Source organism: Monodelphis domestica, chromosome 3 (assembly GCF_027887165.1).
Source record: "Monodelphis domestica isolate mMonDom1 chromosome 3, mMonDom1.pri, whole genome shotgun sequence".
NCBI classification, from domain to species: Eukaryota; Metazoa; Chordata; class Mammalia; order Didelphimorphia; family Didelphidae; genus Monodelphis; species Monodelphis domestica.
This window is the reverse complement of record NC_077229.1, coordinates 120,334,707-120,355,895: the sequence shown is the minus strand read 5'-3', so window position 1 is coordinate 120,355,895 and position 21,189 is coordinate 120,334,707. Positions and strand designations below refer to the sequence as shown.

Sequence of the window (21,189 nt, the reverse complement as noted above, 5' to 3'; positions counted from 1 at the left end):
CCTCATTTTACAAATGAAGAAACCTAGACAGAAAGATATTGTGACTTGCCCTTGGTCACATTCATATTTAAATTATTAAAATTTGTGCTGAACCAACCTGAGTGACCCATTGTTTCCAGTCTAGTTTAAGCAGTCTATCAGGAAAGGTGCTATGTACTTAGATTCCATTCCTTTGTTCTTTGTAGTATCTGCCAGTCAGCACTTAGCCACAAGCACTTTCATCCCATTCCCTTATCATGAATCTCATTTTCTAATGATACAGCAATAGGGGAGGAGCTGAGATTCAAGGGCCCATCTGCTTTCAAAAAATATATCTATCAAATTCATCTTGCTCTTATTAAGATCTTTTAACAGAATTCAGGTCTTTCTGATTCCAGACCTGCCATTCAATTCAACGCACCACCTAAATACCTCAAATAACTAGATCACACTGTTATTTTGGGATTCCAAAGTGATAATACATGGCAATCACTACATAAATTTTAACTATCAATTTTATTATTATCGCCACTGTTCCTAGTGTTCCCATTGGTCAGTGCCATCATGAAACCAGATCCCAAAGCAACTAAGGACAAATATAGTAATGCTCATGTTCTGTGTTCTTACTTCAAATTTGGGCTCCCTGCTGAAATTCCTTTACAGCCTCCCAGAATACCAATACAGTGTTCTACTCTCCATCAACATCTACTGGATGAACTTAGGAAGGCTGTAGACTCAGGGTTCAAGATTAATGAACAATAATTCAGAGTCAGAGAATTTTAAAAGAAAAACAAATCTTAACTATTATTTAGTCTAATAGAAGAGTTTTCAGGGAAAGGATGAAAGGATGGGGTTGTTTAACCTGATATGAAGCTTTAATCACCACTTTCAAATATTTGAAGGGTCCTTAAAGGGAAGATCAATTAGATTTATACTATTTATCCTCAGCTAGTATACCCTCAGGAAATTCCCACCCTCCCCTGAAACCAGAAATGATCTTTCAAACCACCTCAGATTTCTGCTGTTGCTTTGTTTATTCCTGTAGATGAAGTTGTCACAGTCTATTTTGTATTACAGTATTTAGTTTATCTTCCCTTCCAGACTGTAATCTCCTTAAGAGCTCAGAATTGTGTATTATTAATCTTTAGTCTTGAGAGAATACTGAAGTATCTTGTCTATAATAGGTGCTTAATAACTGTTAGATCAATAGAATTGGAATGAGTTGAAGTTAGAGGGAGGCAAATTTCAACAATACAATTCGAGGAAGATCTTCCAAACCACTAAACTACTCTGAGAGGTAATGACTTAGCCCTTATTGGGATTATTCTTGCACGGTTTGATGGCCAGTTGTTAGAAATGCTTGAAATGAGATTATGCATCAGCATAGCTATAGGTGACCTCTAAAGTCCTTTAAAATTTAGACCCTATTATTCACCCATCACAGGTCATAGTCAAAGATCATTGGATCAAAAATTTAGAGTTTAAAGGTACATTAAAAGTCACTGAACCCAATATCTTGTTCCCAATTACCTTTTTCCTCTCTTTGTTGTCTACTCTCATTAGGCTGTAACTCCTTGAAGAGAGGGCCATATTTCTTTTTATTATTTGTATCCTCAGCATTTAGCACACTGCCTGGCATATAATAGGTATTTAATAAATGTTTATTAAATTGAACATCTTGATTTTACAGATGAAAGAGATGCATCCCAGAAAATTTAATGAATTGCTCCAGGAGATACGGCTAGTAGGATTTTATTTCAGTTCTTTCTGATTGGAGTCCTCAGCTCAATCCATTACCACATATTTCCTCACTAAACTAAAGACCAGAGTAGTGATCCATCTTCTCATTCCATAATTCTGAAATTCCTTCACTTGATCATAAGTTCCAGTCCTTCGATGATCCTTTGATCTCTCTTAAACCTATCCTCCATTTGCACTGAAACCCTTAGTCACTCCATCTCTCCCAACAGCCCCAACCCTAGCCTAATTTTCTTCTTTCATAATCTTGATCCTTTAGATAATGTTTTCACTTTCCTTTTCTACCCTGTCCTTTCCTAAAGCCCTGGAAGGAGTCATGCTCCTGAAGGAAGTCAAATATTAGTATGGATTGATCCAATTATAAATTTATTATCTAATCCCAAAAGGAATTCATAGTCAGGCAGGCAATAAACATTTATAGACAAGGCATTTGAGATACAAAAAAAAAAAGAAGCAAAACAGTCCCTGCCCCTACCCTTAAGCAGTTCACAATCTAATGGGGGAAAACAACATATAAAATAATAATAACTAGCATTTACATAGAGCCTATCATGTGCCAGGCACTGTAATAAGTGCTTTGCAAATATTATCTCCTTTGATGTGGAAAGAAGCCAAAAGCAGAGAGAAAGAGAGGCAGAGAGAGAGAGAAGGAGACAGACAGACAGACAAAGGGAGGGGGTACCAGGTCCAGGGCATGATGAAACCCTGTAAATATTTGGGAATTCATGAGATACCTGCCCTAAGGACCCTCCTTAAGTAGGGGATCTGAACAGAGTTCTCCGATGTCTATCTTCCACCCTCTCCAGTCAGAGGGAAGAAGGGAACCAAGTGACAGGAGTACTAATGGGTTAAGTTTCAGATAAGATGTTACAGGAAAGTCCTATAGACAATGATTGAAGTCTAAGGGAGCAGTCATGAGTAAGTGATTTCCCTGGACACCCTTCTTTAATGAAGAATCTGAGAAAAACTCTCCAATGTTCACCTTCAGTTCTTTCTAGTCAGAGGAAGGGAAAGACTCAAGAGCTACACACCAATTCTCCATTCTATCTTAATCGTTTGGGTCAATTCCCAAATTAATTGTTCTATAACTTCTCTCCTGAAGCAACCTACGCAACTCATCAGAGGATCTCTTTTCTTTTCAGCAGGCCTCATCCCCCACTTTTCTGTAAAAAAATCTGGCCAAAAGTTTCCTATTACACCAGTTTCATACTTCAAATTGCTTCACTGTTCCTTGATGTTTCTTCCTTTTCTAGTTTAAGAAAATAGGTTGCATCTTCTTGCTAACATCAATTCCTTTATTGTGGCCTTCGTCCCATCTATTTTAATATCTTTCCAAAGTTTGTCCTTTCAATTATATCTTTTCTCTATTTAACTTACAAACTCTTCTAATAAACTGGCTCCTTCCTGTTGAATAGAAATGGACTCATACCTCACCATCCTTAAAATAATCTTCACAAGAGTCAACTATTTCCTCAAATTATTACCTTATCTCCCTCCTCCCTTTCATAGCCAAATTCCTTTCTCACTCCATGATTTTTGGCAATCTGACTTTTGTGTCCATGATTATACTGAAATTATTCTTTGCAAGGTCCCCAATGATCTCTTTACTGCTAAATCTAATCACCTTTTTTCATTCCTTGTACTTTTTGCCCTCTTTGTAGCATTTGACAATGTTGAACATGCCCTCTTCCTAGGTACTGTCTTCTTACTAGGTTTTTATGACATCAGTCTATCATGGAGCTTATCTTCCCGAGGTCCTTTAAAATTCAGAATCTATTATTTAGAAGTTTGTAGGATCATAGATTTATAGGTGAAAGGAACTTTAAAAGTTAATGAACCTAACACCTTGTCACACATATTCCTTTCCTTTCTCCTTTTGTGTTGTCTTCTTCTATTAGATTGTAAGCTCCTTGAGGATAGGCATTGTCCTCTAGACTTATCCTTCCAAATATCCATTCACTCACACTCTATTCCCTATGTGTGGGCTACCCCAGAGCTCTATTTTTGGAAATTTGATCTTCTTTTTATATAATCTCTCCTGGTGATTTCATCATGCCCCTATGGTTTCAGCTATCATCCAAATTTGGATGACTTCCAAATCTGCATATTGAACCACCTCTTTCCTGAACTCCTGTCTCTCATCTGCCTGCTGGACATTTCTTCCTGCATGCAACATGGGCTTTGAAATCTCAATATGTCTTTCTGACATCTTGTGAGGTATGTAGTGCAAGTATTATTTTCATTTTAGAGATAAGAATAATTAGATTCAGAGATGAGCCCATCACATAGCTATTGCCCAGTTCACAGCCTGTCCCCTTCATGCTTTCTAGTCTTTTTATAGATTATATTCTGTCTGCAGACTTCCGGGTAATCATGGCTGCAATCAAGATGCCACACGCTTCCTCTCCCCGGCACCAAATGAAATAGACTACATCAAAGGAGCATAAAAATCACCTTTGGAGGAACAGAAGGACTCCCCAGTACTCCCCAGTACCCCACAGAGGTGAAGGTACGTGGGGTTTGAACATTTCCACACTATAATAAGAAGGAAGAAAAGCTTGCACAGAAACGTGAACCGAGCCTCCCTTCCCCCCACCCCCCCAACTCCCCCACCAAACCAGAGCTAGCTACCGGAATGCTCACTGGGACACCGAGTGAGTGGGGAATGTCTCTGTCTGGGGGGGGAGGCACTCCAGAGTCCTTGGGATCTGGGGACTGCCAGGAAACAATGTCTCAGAGCGGTTTCACAGGAGAACCCGGCACTGAGAATGGGCTGCAAAGTCTTACTCGGGGAGGTTGCGCGGAGCATCTGGGCGGAGCTAAACACCAGGGGCGGAACACGCGCTGATTATCTGGGCAGAGCTGAACACCTGGGCAGTGTGGCTGTGATCAGGGACCCAGCTCTCTAAGAAATCTCAGAGGCTGGGAAGAACTAGTCTGAGGCAACCTAAATTCACAGAAAACCTGTCCATATCACCCAGACCCCAGACCAAAAAGGAAAGGGGAATAAAACCACCAAAGGGATGGCTCACATGGCCCAAAATCAAGCTGCCAGGAAGAAAGGGAAAAAGGTGACTATTGAAAACTTTTATGGTGGAAGTACCCAAGGAAAAGAAGAGAATGCGGAGGAAATCCAAAAAAAATCAGAACATGCCTCCCAAAATGGAAACTATCAACAAGCTCTGGAAGATCTTAAACTGGAACTTATCCAAAAGATGGAAACCTGGAAAGAAAAATGGGAGAAACAGATCAGCAGTCTGACAGATAAGACTGCTCAATTGGAAAAAGAGCTTGAAGCATCCAATAGAAGGGCAGACAAAGCTGAAAAGCAAAACCAGTCCCTAACGACCAGAATAAAGAAGTTCGAAGAAAGTGAGATCATAAAACAGCAAGAATCAATAAAGCAAACCCAAAAAATTAATGAATTAGAAGAAAACATAAAATATCTCACTGAGAAGGTCACGGATCTCGAAAACAGAGGGAGAGGAGACAACCTCCGAATTATTGGCCTCCCAGAAAAACCAGAGATAAACAATAAACTCGATATTATTCTACAGGAGTTTGTAAAAGAAAATTGCCCCCACTTTCTGGAGCAAGGGGGCAAAATAGAAATAGAAAGTGTTCATAGAACACCCTCTATACTAAATCCCCAAAAGACAACGCCTAGGAATGTAATTGCCAAATTCAAGAGCTTCCAAGAAAAGGAGAAAATCCTACAAGAAGCCAAGAAGAGGAGCTTCAGATATAAGGGGGATCCCATAAGGATCACACATGACTTAGCGGCTAAAACACTAAGAGACCGCAAAGCATGGGACACGATATTTAGAAAGGCAAGAGAGCTGGGTCTCCAACCAAGAATCAACTACCCAGAAAAACTGACTATATACTTCCTGGGGAAAATATGGGCATTCAACAAAATAGAAGATTTCCAAGCATTTGCTAAGAAAAGACCAGAACTTAGTGGAAAATTTGATATCCAAGCACAGAAAGCAAGAGAAACATGAAAGGGTAAATATGAAAGAAAGGGAAAAGGAGATAAATCTTATCTTTTTCTTTAAGTCAAACTCACTTCTATAAGGACTACATTTACATCAAATTATATATATTACTATGTGGGGAAAATGTTTTGTGTAACTCTCAAAAATTGTAGCATCATAAGAGTAGTTAGAAGAAACATGCATAGGGAAATATTGGGGCATTAAGAAGATTTGGTGAAAGTGGGGGCAAAGAAAGGAAAAGGGAGGGTGGAACCGTTGATAACACTAAGATTTACTTCAAGAAATATGGGGGGACTTAATAGAATAATCTTTCCCATATAAAGATAAACATGGGAATGGGAGGGGAAGAACTCTCATATGAGAAGGAGAGGAAGAGAGTGTGAAGTGGAATTACTTAAACCTTATTCTCCGTGAAATTAAATCTGAGAGGGAAGAACATCTAGATCCAGTGGGATCCTGAATTCTATCTTATCCATTAGGGCAAGAAAGAAAGGAAAATTAAGGGGGGGGGGGGAAGGGAGTATAAAAAGGAAGGGAAGGGGAGGGGGGAGGGGAGGAAGCATAAAAAGGGAGGGGCTAGAAAGGGAAGCATATCAAGGGGGGGACTAGGGTGACTGACCTAAAGCAAATCACTGGTTCAAAAGGATATAGCTAAAGAAGAAAGGTCAGAACTAGGGGAAGATATCAAAATGCCAGAGAATCCACAAATGACAATCATATCTTTGAACATGAATGGGATGAACTCACCCATAAAACGTAGACAAATAGCAGATTGGATTAGAACCCAAAACCCTACCATTTGTTGTCTTCAAGAAACACATATGAGGCAGGTTGACACTCACAAGGTTAGAATTAAAGGTTGGAGTAAGACCTTTTGGGCCTCAACTGATAGAAAGAAGGCAGGAGTAGCAATAATGATATCTGACAAAGCCAAAGCAAAAGTAGAACTGATCAAAAGGGATAGGGAAGGTAAATATATTCTGTTAAAACGGAGTATAGACAATGAGGAAATATCACTAATCAACATGTATGCACCAAATGGTATAGCATCCAAATTTTTAATAGAGAAACTAGGAGAATTGAAGGAGGAAATAGACAGTAAATCCATATTAGTGGGAGACTTGAACCAACCACTATCAAGTTTAGATAAATCAAACCAAAAAATAAACAAGAAAGAGGTAAAAGAGGTGAATGAAATCTTAGAAAAAATAGAGTTAATAGACATATGGAGAAAAATAAATAGGGACAAAAAGGAATACACCTTCTTTTCAGCATCACATGGCACATTCACAAAAATAGATCATACACTAGGTCACAGAAACATGGCACTCAAATGCAGAAAAGCAGAAATAATAAATGCAGCTTTTTTCAGATCACAAGGCAATAAAAATATTGATTGGCAAGGGTACATGGAGAGTCAAATCAAAAATTAATTGGAAATTAAATAATATGATACTCCAAAATCAGTTAGTTAGAGAAGAAATCATTGAAAGAATTAATGATTTCGTTAAAGAAAATTACAATGGCGAGACATCCTTTCAAACCTTATGGGATGCAGCCAAGGCAGTACTTAGAGGAAAATTCATATCCCTGAGTGCATATATTAACAAATTAGGGAGGACAGAGATCAAGGAATTGGAAATGCAAATCAAAAAACTTGAGAAAGAACAAATTAAAAACTCCAGAAGAAAACCAAACTAGAGATCCTAAAAATTAAGGGAGAAATTAATAAAATCTAAAGTGACAGAACTATTGAGCTAATAAACAAGACTAGAAGCTGGTACTTTGAAAAAACAGACAAAATAGACAAAGTACTGGTCAATCTAATTTAAGAAAGGAAAGAAGAAAGGCAAATTAACAGCATCAAGGATGAAAAGGGGGATCTCACCTCCAATGAAAAGAAAATTAAGGCAATCATTAAAAACTACTTTGCCCAACTATATGGCAATAAATATACCAACCTAGGTGATATGGATGAATATTTACAAAAATATAAATTGCCTAGACTAACAGAAGAAGAAATAGTTTTCTTAAATAACCCCATATCAGAAAAAGAAATCCAACAGGCCATCAAAGAACTTCCTAAGAAAAAATCCCCAGGGCCTGATGGATTCACCAGTGAATTCTATCAAATATTCAGAGAACAGTTAATCCCAATACTATACAAACTATTTGACATAATAAGCAAAGAGAAAGTTCTACCAAATTCTTTTTATGACACAAACATGGTACTAATTCCAAAGCCAGGCAGGCCAAAAACAGAGAAAGAAAATTATAGACCAATCTCCCTAATGAATATAGATGCAAAAATCTTAAATAGGATACTAGCAAAAAGACTCCAGCAAGTGATCAGAAGAGTCATTCATCATGATCAAGTAGGACTTATACCAGGGATGCAGGGTTGCTTCAATATTAGGAAAACCATCCACATAATTGACCACATCGACAAGCAAACCAACAAAAATCACATGATTATCTCAACAGACGCAGGAAAAACCTTTGATAAAATACAACACCCATTCCTATTAGAAACACTGGAAAGCATAGGAATAGAAGGGTTTTTCCTAAAAATAATAAACAGTATATATCTAAAACCATCAACTAATATCATCTGCAATGGGGATAAACTAAATCCATTCCCATTAAGATCAGGAGTGAAACAAGGATGCCCATTACACCTCTATTATTTGACATTGTAGTAGAAACACTAGCAGTAGCAATTGGAGAAGAAAAAGAAATTGAAGGCATTAAAATAGGCAAGGAGGAGACCAAATTATCGCTCTTTGCAGATGACATGATGGTCTAGTTAAAGAATCCTAGAGATTCAACCAAAAGCTAATTGAAATAATCAACAACTTTAGCAAAGTTGCAGGATACAAAAAAAACCCCACATAAGTCATCAGCATTTCTATATAATTCCAACACAGCTCAACAGCAAGAACTAGAAAGAGAAATCCCATTCAAAATTACCTTAGACAAAATAAAATATTTAGGAATCTATCTCCTGAAACAAACACAGGAACTATATGAACACAACTACAAAACACTTTCCACACATCTAAAACTAGACTTGAACAATTGGAAGAACATTAACTGCTCATGGGTAGGACGAGCCAATATAATAAAAATGACCATCCTACCCAAACTCCTCTATCTATTTAGTGCCATACCAATGGAACTTCCAAAAATTTTTTTTACTGATTTAGAAAAAACCATAACAAAGTTCATTTGGAAGAACAAAAGATCAAGGATATCCAGGGAAATAATGAAAAAAAAAATACAAAGGAAGGGGGTCTTGCAGTCCCAGATCTCAGACTATATTATAAAGCAGCAGTCATCAAAACAATTTGGTACTGGCTAAGAGACAGAAAGCAGGATCAGTGGAATAGACTGGGGGCAAGTGACCTCAGCAAGACAGTATATGACAAACCCAAAGATTCCAGCTTTTGGGACAAAAATCCACTATTTCATAAAAACTGCTGGGAAAATTGGAGGACAGTGTGGGAAAGATTAGGTTTAGATCAACACCTCACACCCTACACCAAGATGAATTCAAAATGTGTGCATGACTTGAACATAAAGAAGGAAACTATAAGAAAATTAGGTGAACACAGAATAGCATACATGTCAAACCTTTGGGAAGGGAAAGACTTCAAAACCAAGCAAGAATTAGAAAGAGTTACAAAATGCAAAATAAATAATCTGGAATACATCAAATTCAAAAGTTTTTGTACAAACAAAACCAATGTAACTAAAATCAGAAGGGTAGTAACAAATTGGGAAACAATCTTTATAAAAACCTCTGACAAAGGTTGAATTACTCAAATTTACAAAGAACTAAATCAATTGTACAAAAAATCAAGCCATTCTCCAATTGATAAATGGGCAAGGGACATGAACAGGCAGTTCTCAGCCAAAGAAATCAAAACTATTAATAAGCACATGAAAAAATGCTCTACATCTCTTATAATCAGAGAGATGCAAATCAAAACAACTCTGAGGTATCACCTCACACCTAGCAGATTGGCTAACATGACAGCTATGGAGAGTAATGAATGCTGGAGGGGATGTGGCAAAGTAGGGACACTAATACATTGCTGGTGGAGTTGTGAATTGATCCAGCCATTCTGGAGGGCAATTTGCAACTATGCCCAAAGGGTAATAACAGACTGTCTGCCCTTTGATCCAGCTATAGCACTGCTGGGTTTGTACCCCAAAGAGATAATAAGGAAAAAGATTTGTACAAGAATATTCATAGCTGCACTCTTTGTGGTGGCCAAAACTTGGAAAACGAGGGGATGCCCATCATTTGGGGAATGGCTGAACAAATTGTGGTATATGTTGGTGATGGAATACTATTGTGCTAAAAGGAATAATAAAGTGGAGGAATTCCATGGAGACTGGAACAATCTCTAGGAAGTGATGCAGAGCGAGAGGAGCAGAACCAGGAAAACATTGTACACAGAGACTGATACACTGTGGTACAATCGAAGGTGATGGACTTCTCCATTAGTGTCAATGCAGTGTCCCTGAACAATCTGCAGGGATCTAAAAAATACTATCCACAAGCAGAGGATAAACTGTGGGAGTGAAAACACCAATGAAAAGCAACTGCTTGACTATAGGGGTTGAGGGGATATGACTGAGGAGAGACTCAAAATGAACACTCTAATGCAAATTCCAACCACAGGGAAATGGGTTCAATTCAAGAATACATGTGATAACCAGTGGAATCGTGCGTCGGCTATGGGAGAGGGAAAGGTGGTGGGAGGGGGGTCGGGGAGGAAAAGAAAATTATCTTTGTTTCCAGTGAATAATGTTTGGAAATGACCAAATAAAATAATGTTTAAAATAATAAAAAAAAAGATTATATTCTGTCTGCTTCCATTCACTCTGAAATCCAACTCTCCTGGCCTCTTTATTATTCTGCACACAAGACACTATATCTCCCACCTTTTTGTCTTTGTGCTGGCTGACCCTGTTCCTGAAATATACTTTTTCCTTACCTCTATCTCTTGAAATCTGTGACTTCCTTCAAGACAGCTCAAGTACTATCTTCTATATAAAACCTTTCCTAATGTTCCACCATCTTCCTGCTTTGCTAGCTCACTCCAAAATTCTATATTTGGGTTTCCTCAATCTGTTAACTCTAACCCAGGCAGACCAAGTCCCCATTCCTTTTTCCCCTTTTAAAAGGACTTTAATCATTATTCATCATGTGGGAGAGGGATTTGGGAATAGTAATGGGGAGGGACTCTCCCTGGTGCCTCTGAAACCATGCTGTTTTCCCAGTATTTCTCAGCTGACATAGAAAACCAACTCTGCTTTACTTCTCTCAAAACTTGATTTAGTCGTTTTTCTCTTCAATCTCTTTGATCCTTCCCTGTGAATCCCAGTTAAGAGGAAAGCAGCTGGGATAGGTAAATCCTAAAGTTAATTCTCAACTGTTTTTGCCAAAGGGCAAAGCCAAGGCCAACATGTATGGCTTGAGAGGAGAGGGGGGAGCTAAGGGGAGTGATGTGTTTCCAATCTGTCACTTGAAGTAATTCTAAATGTCTCTATGCTTCCCTTTCAGATGTCAGAAAGCAAGGCCACTGTTAAAAGACAAGGACTTCTATTAAAACCAGAACACAAAGGAACCAGGTTATATTAACATCTGACTTTGGGGAAGGAGAGACAGACACTTGCCTTGGACTAAGTCTCCAGCAGCTCAGTCCTGTCCACAGAGAAAAAGGTCCCATTAGGAATAATATGAGAGGACGCCTGCTTCGGCTGACCCCTTGTGTAAAAGAGACCCAGGAGCTGCACAGAAAACCCCACGTAACAAGTATAATATAGAAAAAACTTCCATTTGTGAAGTATGTCATAAAAGAAATTCTTTTCACACACATTATTTCACTTAAGCCTCAAAACAACCCTGCCAAGTAGAGCAGGGCAAAGATTATTATCCCCATTTTACTAAAGAAGAAATACTGAACCAGAGTGGTTTAGCTATTTGTTGAAGGTCAAATAGCTTGTTGGTGACTTGAATGGAGAATAAAATCCAGGATTCCTTCCTCCTTGCCTTGATGTTTTTCTATTACATATAGAACTCTTCTTCTTACTCACAGGGAATTAAGGGAAATAATACACACACAAGCACACACACACACACACACAACAAAAATAAAAGAAATGCTGAGGAGATGAGTGGAAAAAGAACATATGATCAGACTGTGAAAAGTGGATGAAAGTGACAAGAGGTAGCTGTCTCATTATTAGAAAGTTTTCTATCAACCAGAGATGCTCAACAACAGAATGAACTGCTATGGAGTGTAGTGAGCTTCCTTTCACAGAATATTGTGTGAAAGGGGATATTTACCCATTAGGAGGGGGATGAATAGATGGCTTTCACTTTCTTTTAAATTCTAAGATCTTGTGAGTCTCTGAATCTCAACCAGCAGCATTTCATGGGCTTATCTCACAATACCATTTCTCCTTTTCCCTACCTTTTCTAATGCCTCACTCTTTCCTTTTAGGGCCCTCTCTTCCAAATTCTACATTTGGGTTTCCTGCATCAGACATCTCATTTCCTGCCTATCTTCACTCATTTTGGACATTTGTCTTCATGCTACCTACCCTACCACTACCTCTGTTCAGCTTTCCTAATTTCTTTTGTATGTTGTCTTCTCCCATTAGATTGTAAGCTCCTTGGTAGACCCTCCTTAAGGAACTCTTTCTTTTTCCTATTTGTATATTTGTTGTTGTTATTATTAATCCTTCTTTTTCAAAGACCAATTACATCATAAGAATGCCGCCAACTTGAGAATGAACTGAATTTCAGAGAGGCAAAGTTGCATAAAGTCATTAGCCTCACTCTCCCTTCCCAAACCATTAAAGTCCAATAGCCAGACAAAAGTTAGAATGACTGATGATGGCCCTAGTTGCAGTGGATGACCCTGGCATCTTCTATGTCTGATCAAGCTCTGAGCACTCCACCAAGTCTGCTTCAGTCACCTTCATAGAATGGGAACAAATTGTTCTCATCTGCCCATTCCATCCATGAAAGTCCTCATACATCTAGCATAGACATTTCCTTAACTCTTTGATGGGTCTGAGACTGGTTATTTTGACTTTATCTTGGTATGTTGCAAACTGCTTTCTCGTTTTTGCAGCAATTTTTGTCAAATAGTGAATTCTTGTCCCAAAAGCTTAGATTTTTTTAAACCTTTACCTTCCATCTTAGATTCAATATGATGTATTTGTTCCAAGGCAGAAAAATGGTAAGCACTAGGCAATGGATATTGAGTGACTTGCCCAGGATCACATAGCTAGGAAGTATCTGAGACCACATTTGAACCTAGCACCTCCCATCTCTAGGCGTGGCTCTCAATCCACTGCTTGAATCTTTAAATTCATGAAATGCTAGATTACTATGGTCATCATTTACTATTGGGTATTATATATCTAATATAGTCTACTGATTGATTGCTTTTCTTCATAGCCAGTACCAGATTGTTTTGATGATTACCACTTTTTCATACAGTTTGAGATCTGGGATAGCTAAACTACTTTCCTTCACATTTTTTTGTGAAAAATAAATTTTCTTCTTCCCAATAAATTTTATTATTTTTTTAGCTCCAAAGTAATTATTTTTGAATTTGATTGGTATGGCAAAGTATAAGTAAATTCACTTACATAGAATTATTATTTTTATCATATTAGTTCAGCACATCCATGAACAATTTCTCTAGTTCCTTATGTCTGATTTTATTCATAAGAAAACTGTTTTGTGATTTTGTTCATGAAGTTCCTGGGTTTGTCTTGGCAGATAGGCTTCCAAGTATTTGTTGTTGTTGTTGCTCTGTCATTTCAGTCATCCAGCTTTTCATGACATAATATGAGATTCTTTTGGCAAAAATACTAGAGAGGATTGACATTTCCTTTCTTTACAGATGAAGAAAGCAAGACAAACAGGGTTAAATGACTTTCCCAGGATCATATGGCTAGTGAATATTTGAGACTGGATTTGAACTCAGGTCTTCCTTACTGAGAGCCTTGTTCTCTATTTACTGTGCCACCTGGCTGCCCTAATATATATTGGATACAATTATTGTAAATGGAATTTCTCTTTCTATTCCTTCCTGAAGGACCATTGTTGAGAGCCAAGGTTGCAGAATAATCCAAAGAAGCTCTGTGCCACCATGAGAATCCTCTCTGACAAATATTAAAATATCTCCACAAAATGAATATAGGAGTGAAAACCAACAAGGAGAGTGAAACAATTTTTAAGAAAAGAAAAACCCAAAAGGTAGGCAAAGAATAACTGGGGCACTGGGGTGAGAGGAAAGCAGAGCCAGCAAGGGGCTGTAGCAAGGAGGGAAGAGCAAGCCACATCCCTCCACCCCACATCTGCTGTCCCAGGTTCAGAACCTAAGCCCAAGCCAACATTCAGATACTGAGATCCTACCTGAGCAAATAGTGGTACAACCTTGAAATTTCAAAGGTGTGGAGAAGTGTGGAGTCCCAGCCCAAGGCAGTCTGGACTGAAGTCAACTGATCTATGTAGGACCAGGGGGAAGCCAGGAATCCCATTATGGGTTTGGGATGAGGACATAGTACACAGTTTGGGGTGACTGATAGTACTAGGTTCTAAGTACTAAGTACTTATCATTTTGCCTAAAGCTCAGGGTGTAGCTCCAAGACAGGGAAATCAAGGTTTGCCTGATTGTATCAAGTATACAGTGAGATTAAAAACTTGAGCCTCTACCTGGGGCTAGAATTTGATCAACCCCTGACCTGATCAAGTTCAGAGTGAGAGCAAAAGCTTAGACCCAAGCCTGAGGCAAGTCTTTAATCTATCATCATCTCAAGGGTCAATTGAATCATCACAGGGAGGGAACTTTCAGAACTCTCAGTCCTGAGACCATCATATTATCCCCCAAGAACTGAAACTGGTAAAACCCCAGAAAATAAGCTGAAAACAGCATCATGGAAGGACTGAAGTTTAAGAGGGTAATTCAACTTCCCAGAAAACAGAAGCTACTTATAATTAGATTGGGAAAAATGACCAAACAAACAAACAAACAAAAAAGCACCTAACTCTAAAGAATTTTTACAGAAACAAAGAGCAAGGTACAGACACAGAAGGGGACAGTGAAAGCAAAGGAAGTACATGCAAAGTCCAAAGGAAAAATATGGATTAGACACAGAGACTGGAAGAGTTAAAAAAAAAAAAACCTTCAAAAACCAATTAAGAGAGGCAGAGGAAAAGTGGGAAAGAGAAATGAATGTGATGCAAGGAGAAAAAAAATGTTACAAGAAGAAATGGGCCAGTTAAAAAAGGAAAACCATAAACTGACAGAAGAAAATCAGACCTTAAAAATCAGGATTGACAACCTAGAAACTAATGATTTCATTAGAAACCAAGAAACAATAAAGCCGAAGGACCATTGTTAAGTTTTCCAACTACACTATCATCTTCCCTCCTCTTTCCATGGCCCAAAGGCACACTAGCATCCTTCATATTCAACCCTCTAGCCAGTGAGACCTGACATCTTTAGCCTTTGCTCTAAATTCCTCTTCCTTCATTGTTTCTTGTTATCCCACACCTTTAACCTAACACAGCATCATGTAAAATATCTCAAACTAGGAGCAGAAAACACATCTCTGACTATTAAAAATTCTATGAGCAAGTCAAGTAAATTTAGTCTTGTTTTTCTCTTCTGTAAAATGGGAATACTAGATTCTGTAATATCTATCTTAACGGGTTCTAATATATAAAGGACTTTGACAACATTAATGTTCTCTACAAATGCTGATCATTATCTCCACACTAAAGGTCCAATACTCTTTTCATTACATGATGATATCTACCATGGATCAAATTATTATATAATTAGCTCCCATTTCAGGTGAGAGATCAAAAAACTGGAAAAGACAACTACATGGACAGACAAAAAAGAGTGTAGAGTCATAGAGCACTTTGGAAATGCTGTCAATAGAATCTTAATTCTAAAAGGGTACTCAGAGTTCACTAAGGCAAAATTCCTGGATTCTAATCCTAATTCTGACAATGACTAGTTGTATTAATCTTGGATAAGTTATTTTACTTTCCTTTTCCCTCAATTTACTTATCTGTAAAATAGATACAATATGCCTGTATATAGAACACAGTACTTGAAACATGGTAAACATTACATAAATATTTAAAATTTTTTTAATTAGAATATTTTTCGGTGTTTACATTATTTATGATTCCCTACCCCTCCCACCACTCTCTTTCCTCCCTCCTCCAGTCGCTGACAAGCAGTTCCACTGGGTTATACATGTATCATTGTTCAAAACCTATTTCCATGTTATTCATATTTTCAGTAGAGTGATCTTTCAACATCAAAACCCTAATCAACACCCTCATCAAACTACATGATCAATTATATGTTTTTCTTCTGTATTTCTGTTTCCACAGTTCTTTCTCTGGATGAAACATTACATAAATATTAATGGTATTATTACAAGAAAACTCTTCCAGGAGAATTATATGGAGAGAGAAGAAATCTTGGAGATGCCTTTTAGTAACTGTGTGATGTTGGTCAAGTCATTTAACTTCTTTGTATCCTGATTTCTTCATTTATAAAATGAAGGTGTAAGGCAAGAAGAGTTTTGTGTTTTTGAGAGTCTGTGAAGTTGTTCCTAATTGTACATAGCACTGAATTGGAACGCCAGATGAAAAACAGGAGGGCAACTCTTTATTCCAAAGTATAAGGAATGGTAGGAGTCAGCTTGGTGGCTCAGTGGATAGAATGCTGGGCCTGGAGTTAGTAAGACCTGGATATAAATATAACCTCAGACACTTGTTATCTGGGTAACCCTGGCCAAATCACTTTCCTCATTAGAGAAGGAAATAGAAAATCATCTAACATCTTTGTCAAGAAAATTCCATGAACAGTGCAGTCCACAGGGTCACAAAGAATCAAACATGACTGAAAAACTAAATAACAAAATAGAATAGTGATGAGCCTTCCCAGATCCAGAATATTTGCCAAGGGGGACAGTGGTATAGTGCAATAAGTGGTAGTTTAGAGGAATAAGATCTGACTTCTTTATCTGATTCTGTCATTTTTGAGCTGTGTGGCTTTGGGCCAGTCTCTATCCCTAAACTTCAGGTTGATAATCTATAAAATGAGTGAGTTGAATTTAATAACTATTAAGGTATGTTCTACCTTTTATATTCTATTTTCTTCCATATCATTCAACTAAAATACTTTCTAACCCTAACATAATGGAAATATGTTACTATGAATATTGATGTAAATAGATCAATTGGTAGGGTTCCTGAGCAACCAAAAACCCTCAAGGGGACAAAGATGAAGTTTGAAAGGGAAACTAAGGATAAAAAGAATATTTTACCTCTTCAATAATTTTGCCCTGACCAATTCTAGTCCTTGGCATGTCAAGAAATTTTAAAATATAGTTATCTTAGCAGATGACTTGGGAATTTAGATGTAACCATTCTGACTCATGAAACCAGATGAGAAAAACCAAGATGGTGAGATGACTTGAAAGCCTTAATCATTCAAGGCACTGGGGATATTTAGCCTGGAGAAAGAAGGCTAAATCAGTGGGGCAAAGGGCCATATTCAAATGTGTGAAAGGCTGCCAGGCAGAAGAAGATTTAGAAGCAAGGGGAGAGATGAAAGGAGGTCAATTCAAACCTAAGTAGCAAACATATGTAATGTATAAAAGTGTTTTATCTTAAATACCCTCAGGCTCCACAAGTAATTTAAAGGGATAAACCTATGAATGAGAATTAGACTCAGTTGTACTACTTGGTCTACAATCCCAACTCTGTGACTATTTAAGTAACATTGGGCAACCTCTTCCACCTCTCACACCTAAATTTCCCCCATCTGTTATGTAAGGGCATTAGATTAGACAACAGGTAAGATCTCTTCTAGGAATAAATCCTACAAGTTCCTTGAAAACATTTTCAAAGTAAACATCTGGCCCCATGCCCTGTCTAAAATGGGTTCCTGAAGAAAGTCTGATATGTATGTCACTTACTTTCTGACAGAGAAATGATGGATTTAAGAGGAGGAATGAGATATATAGTTTAGGATACAACTAAAACTATCATTTGTTTTGCTTGACTAAATATTCCTTCAAGTTTTTATTGTTCTTTGTCTTTTTCAGTGATGGGGAAGGAAATATAAATATATGTTAATTTAAAAAACAAGAGTGTTTGCCAAATTAAATTCAATTTCCTGACATAGACAAAGTTTGGAAATTTAATAAACATCAAAAGGTTTTTGTTAATATCACAAATGGTATACACACATTAAATAAAGAAGGCAATAGCTAGATGGATTTCATTACTGAGATGTCTTGCTGGGTTTCCAATAATTTTTCAGAGGATATATACAAATTGTTTTTAATACCCTAAAAGAAAGCACTTTATTACTACAGGGAGTCCTATAAGAAGAGGTCATCAATAAAGCTATAAAGTATAAAATAAACCTTGTCTCCCCATTATCCCTTTGATGAATTTAGCTTCCTTGGAATCTTTCTAAGCATGTGGCAGTTATGCTTCATCACTGTCCAGCTCTCTGCCATGTTCAAAGGTTCCTATTTATTGGATGAGGTTTCTGTGTGAGTGCCTGTGTGTTTGTGGTTCTCTGATCTTGAGAGATCTTCATCACTTATAAATGAATGGGTCATTATTGGTCTCCAAAGCATTCTTAGCAAGCTATCAAGGCCTTCATTATTCATAGTCTCTACCACAATAAAGACCCTCAGAATCCCAAACCGTAGAAGGCTTCCTTGAGGGCTTAACCTGTTAACAGAATTTGGATTTTTCTGTATCCTGGGGAAAAACTGGTTTGAAGGCTGAGAGTAAGAGGTGAAAAGGTGCTGTCAAGAAGTCATAGAAACATAAGGGAGGCATTTGATATGGATGTACCCCATTACACAGAAAGAATAACTCTCAGAAACAAGCTCTCAGAATTCCACCTCCCCCACACATGCATCCACATAAACAGACATACACACAAAAATAATGTTAAGTTCTTCACTTGCCTCCATCTATTTAGATGATTCTCAACTCTACATACTCAGCCCTCCTCTCTTTTCTTAGCCCAGATCTCTAATCCCCTAATTCATAGAGCTCAGATCTCTACCTACCTACTTGACATTGCCTTCTACATGGCTTTATAAATGTTTAAAACTCATTTACATCCAAAATCCCCATCCATTCCAATCCCTACAAACCCACCCCTTCTCCTAACTTCCCTTTTTCTGTCAAAGCCACCATTATTCCAGTCACTCAGGTTTGCAACCCACCAAATCATCCTCAACTTAATTCAACCATCCTTTATGTCTACTCAGTTTTCATATATTGTTGGTTTTAAAGTATATTTTATTTTCAGATACACATACTCTTCCACCTCTTCTCCCCCATTACGGAAAAATCAAAATAAGCAAAATCCCTATTTACAATCACCTATAGACAAGCAAAACAAATTCCAGCATTGAGTTAGCAAATATCTAAATCCTCAAAATCTTTCCTATTTATCTTCTCTTCTCCACTCACATGGCCAGTATCCTAATTCTCATTTGTATTACCTCTCAGCTGTATCAATACAATAGTCTACTGTTCTAGGATAATTATATTCTTCTTCTTCCCACAAACCACACTACAAGCAAACTTGCTGCTCCCTGTACATTATATTCATCTCCTTCCTCCATTCCTTTGCATAGATTTCCTTCTATGTCCAGAATATTCTCTCTCCTCACCTTCCTCTCTTCCTTGCCCCTTTTGTCTTTAATCAGACACATCAGGTTACAACAAAATTGCCTTCTCTTTTTTTAATCCAGGGGCAAAAAATATGGCTCCTAAAGACTTTCTCTGCTGCTTTATGGAGTTTACATTAAAGAGAAAGTTAGGGGTAATTAGACCATTGGTCTAGAGCTCTCAATTTTTGAAAATTCCCAACATTTAGGCAGAGTTTTATATCTCTGCCCTGCTTTGAATTCATCTATATTTTTAGCTTAATGCAATGTCTAGTACATAGCAGGTACTTAGTCATTACCAGTTAATTAAAGTGACTTTAACTAACCCTTTGTGGCCAAGTCAATAATTCAAATTATCAGCAACTTTGGGATCATATTTGGTTGATTGTTGTCCTTCATATTCAAAGAGGACCAAAATGACATCACTATGTTGGAATCAAAGGGTAGTGTGACCAACTGTGGCTGATCAGACCAATATAAACAGTTGGGAGGGAGATGTCTCTAAATGCACACATCTCACCTTTCTCTTGAGCTACTGTTATCCTGTTATTCAGAGAGCACAGAATCTTCCTTGATGTGGGCATGCCAGTGTATTCCATGTCTCACAATCAATGCTAAATTCTTCAGAGACCTGGAGAGTGTCTTTGCATCACTTCTTCTGACCTCTGTCCAAGCACTTGCCTTGTGAGAATTCTCTTAACGCAGTCTTTTAGGAAAATATGCATTTGGCATTCAAATATATCCAATCCATGAGAGTTGCACTCTTATCTACAGACTCTACTGAAGAGATATAAATGTATATTACCATTGGAAGAACTCTCTTCACTTTTGACTCTGAATCCTTAGGTTTCTTCAAGGTTCTGTTAAAAATCACTTTCTTGGGGGCAGCTGGGTAGCTCAATGGATTGAGAGGCAGTCCTAGAGACAGGAGGTCCTGGGTTCAAATCTGGACTCAAACACTTCCCAGCTGTGTGACACTGGGCAAGTCACTTAACCCCCATTGCCTAGCCCTTACCACTCTTCTGCCTTGGAACCAATACAGGGTATTGATTCCAAGATGGAAGGTAAGAGTTTTAAAAAAACAAAATAACAACAACAAAAAAACACTTTCTTTTTTTCCCCTCATCACTTAAGTATTTTTTTTCCTTTTTTTTAAATTAATTAATTAATTTAGAATATTTTTCCATGGTTACAAGATTCATGTTCTTTCCCTCCCCTCCCCACAACTCCCTCTTGTAGCTGACACGCAATTCCACTGGGTTTTACATGGGTCAAGACCTATTTCCATATTACTGATATTTGCACTAAGGCGACCATTTAAGTCTATATACCCAATCATATCCCCATTTACCCTTGTGATCAAGCAGTTTTTTTTAAAACACCGCTTTCTGAGGAGTCCTTTCACTGCCCCCCCAGATGATCTAAGTGGGTCCCCTAGAAAGTTATTTTATATCTGTTCTACATATATCTTGAGTAGCTGGTTATTTTCATGTTTTCTTCATTAGAATGTTAACCTGTTGAGGGCAGGGACTGTTTTTAACCTTTTTTATCCCCAGCTTTTAGCACAGTTCCTAGCATATAGTAGTATTTGATAAATGGTTGTTGATTAGTTAACTAATTTGCTGATTGCTTACAGGCTTTTGCCAGGTTTTCATTGTATAATTTGAATGTTACCCTAAAAACTCTG

General features: G+C 37.7%; 1 long non-coding RNA gene across 1 annotated transcript; it reads left to right on the top strand.

The window, feature by feature from the left end:
* Window positions 1–4,096: 4,096 nt before the first annotated feature.
* On the top strand, window positions 4,097–11,783 carry LOC130458326 (uncharacterized). The gene is made up of 2 exons (XR_008917485.1): window positions 4,097–4,246; window positions 11,311–11,783. It is a non-coding gene; the product is annotated as an uncharacterized LOC130458326 (long non-coding RNA).
* The last annotated feature ends 9,406 nt before the right edge of the window (window positions 11,784–21,189 follow it).